At 45.5% G+C, this 3,210-nt stretch overlaps 1 pseudogene; it reads right to left on the reverse strand.

The window, feature by feature from the left end:
• Positions 1–313: 313 nt before the first annotated feature.
• On the reverse strand, positions 314–3,004 carry LOC115399816 (serine/threonine/tyrosine-interacting-like protein 1; annotated as a pseudogene).
• Positions 3,005–3,210: the final 206 nt, after the last annotated feature.

A 3,210-nucleotide genomic window follows, 5' to 3' on the forward strand; every position in this document is an offset into this window, starting at 1 on the left:
GCACTATCACAAAGCAAAATGTCATCACAGGATTTAAGTTATTCTGAGTCGTGCAGAGGTCACAAAATTAAACATTTCTGTGGTTACCATTGGTACAACTCAAAAAACAGTTTTTTGTTAAGCAAGAATATTATCAAACTCAGAGAAATGCTCCTATCCAGTGTTTGAGAGTCTTACTTGCGGTAAAAACATCCACTTCTTTTGTTTCAGTCTCAGCTTGTGGTACACGTTTACTCAACTGTGGAAAAAAATAAGATACATTTCTCAGTGTAGATGAAGGAATCTCAAACTCGTCCTCCTTTCCGCCTCCTTTTCTTCCTCCGGTCATCGGCGAATGTCTTCCAGGCAGGTGAGTCTGCTCCCAAACAGCAGCTCCTCGTAGGTCATCAGCTGGCTCAGGAAGTTCAAGTTGGGCGCCGAGCACGCCCTCCTCTCCTTCAGCCAGCGCAGGGCGTGAAGCAGCGACCAGCGCCGGTGCTCCATGAGGAAGGCCAGCGTCAGCGCGGAGCTGCGGCTTCGCCCCATGCTGCAGTGGACCAGGACGCGGCCGGCGGGGTCGGCCTTCAGCGCCGCGTCGATGAACCTGGACGCCAGCGGCAGGGCCTCCACCAGGTCCTGCTGGGCGTCGTCGGTGAGACGCAGGCTCAGGTAGCTCAGCGTGTTGGGGAACGCGTCGGGGCAGTTGGCGGTGGCGTTGACCACGTGCGTGATGTGGAGGTTCTTGATGATGCGGTAGTCGGAGGCCTGGGTGGCGGAGCCCTGATAGAGGGCTCCTTCCAGGATCTCTGAGGGGTAGATGGTGAGGGTGTGCCGCTCAGGTTCGATCAGGACCATTCGTTGCGTGCAGAGGAAAGGGTAAAGGGCATAGAAGGCTGAAAATCCACCCAGCAGGATGACAGGGTCCATTCCCAAACCGCTGAGCTGGAAAAAACAGCGCTGGAGATCTGGAGAGTCGGCTCTGGCCTTTACACTGCCGACTGAAGAGACATAGAGGCGCATTAAAACAAGCAGTGCAGACCAAACACGCTGCAAAGTTTATTTTAACAAGAATCTAGGCAATGCTCCACATTTGTATTTTGTTGGGAAATCTCTGGCTACACCATGCTGATGCTCGGCAGATAAGATGGTGACCTGATTCGCATTTTTAGTTTTTAGAAAGGTACCTTTAGAAAGGTATTTTCACAGACTTTTAGGTGGTTGGGAAATTATATAAATCAAGTTCCAAGATTTTGAACTACAAAGTAATGATCTACATTTTGAAAATCTGTGTAGTTTTTAGGAGCAACAATCAAGCTTTGAAAATTGCCACATACAGGTTTGTCTTGATGTTCATTTACAACCACAGACATTCTGTCCAGCCTGCCCTGCAACTGCTTTTATCAAGATATTTTCAAGTTTAAAAATACAGATTATCATCACAAAATACAACTTAGCCTGTCATAACCACAAATATTAAATAAAGAAATCTTACTGTGTGTGCTCGTGTGTGTATGCTTAAGTCCTACTATGGTTATCTGACCTGGACTGCATCCTTCTTCTGCGTACAGCAGAATAATGGAGTACTTCTGCAGCTCTATGCAGCTGATCAGACAGCCCAGCTCAGGATGCATCACGGTCACAGCAGCCCGCGCTGTCACCACATGGCTGCCCTTGTACCTAGTGCGTACACACACACACACACACACACACACACACACACACACACACACACACATTCATATTATACACATGATTCTGAATAATGACAGCAGAAACAGCTACAGCCACTTTGCACAAGTCTGTGATGTAATATGTTAAAAGGGCTGAATTTCATAAACTTTACTCTCTCCAAATCCCAATTGGCAAAAAAAAAGTCTTCACACAAATGTACGTATAAGCACTGGGTGATTTAAATTTTGGATAACATGTTAAGAAGTAGATTAAAACAGTAAATATCCAGATGTGTTCAGAGGGAATAATAAAAAAACAAACAGTCAGTCAGAATAATCATCTAGGACAACAGTGCAGCCCTGTGACTCAAAATAATGGACTTATTCAAATCAAGGTTTTGTCCTCCTTGCACATATTCCGTAGTTTTCATCTTTTTAAAATACAGTTTGAATGGAGGATGATCTTGCACTCCTGCAATAAAGTCTGACTTTGTGACAGGATAGATATATTGAGAAAGTTTAAACTCAGATTCAGGACTGTGGTATATCATCAAATCATTTAAATCAACTGATTCAATATTCTAAATTTAAAATTAATACTGTGTCATATCAATACTGGTTTCTTAAAGAGTTTTTAAGCTGCCCCTGCATTGACTACATTGACTGCATTGAACTGAGTGCATGTTAGTTTTCTTGGCTGTACTGAAGCGCAGAGCGGCAGTGCCGTGTGAGGCCCACCTGTCTGCATTGCGACAGTCCAGGATGAGAATGTAGTACGGATCGTACAGCGCCGGCTGGCCTTCCTCGGCGTTCAGCAGGTTGTACACTTGTTGTGGGGTGATGTAGCCCCGCTCCACACGAGCTTTTTCTGGCAGAGCAGGGACCAGCAGTTCCTCTGGCTCGCACACTGTTTGCAGGCAGGATAAACACAAACATCACAACAGGTGTGAGGTTAACCGCATGTGCTTTTGATTAGAAAGACTTTTGTGTGTGTGTGTGTGTGTGTGTGTGTTGGTAATAATACACCTCTCACCTTTGTTCTGGACAGGTATGATGGAGGAATGATCGCTGCCTATGCTATTGACCTCTCTGTCGGAGATGCTGCTCACTGTCTGGAATGTGTTGACAGGCTCTTTTGGGGCCCTTTTGCAGCTGTTATTCACTCTGACGCGCAGAGAGAGGCACACACAAGAAGACAGGAGCAATTTCAAGACCAAAGCATTATATAGGTGGCAAAACAACACAACTCTCCGTGTAACAGAAATAAAATCAGCACAGCTCTTTACCTGGACAATACTACGCCCATCTCGTTTGTCATTTGGCAGATGCATCAGCTGTCCCCACCAGCCCTTCATTAGAAGAACATGCTACAGAAGAGAAACCAGAGCCATAGCGTTGATGAAAATGTTGAAAATTATTCTCCCAACAAGCTGTCTCCTCAAAGATCTTGGGGGAAAAAAAAAAATTCTTGGCTACGCACTATTTCTTGTGACTGTGGTTCTTACTCAGCCCCGCTCCAGCTTTGTCCTTAATTTAGCTGGTGGTCTTGGAAACACAGTAA

Source organism: Salarias fasciatus, chromosome 13, assembly GCF_902148845.1.
Source record: "Salarias fasciatus chromosome 13, fSalaFa1.1, whole genome shotgun sequence".
Taxonomy (NCBI): Eukaryota; Metazoa; Chordata; class Actinopteri; order Blenniiformes; family Blenniidae; genus Salarias; species Salarias fasciatus.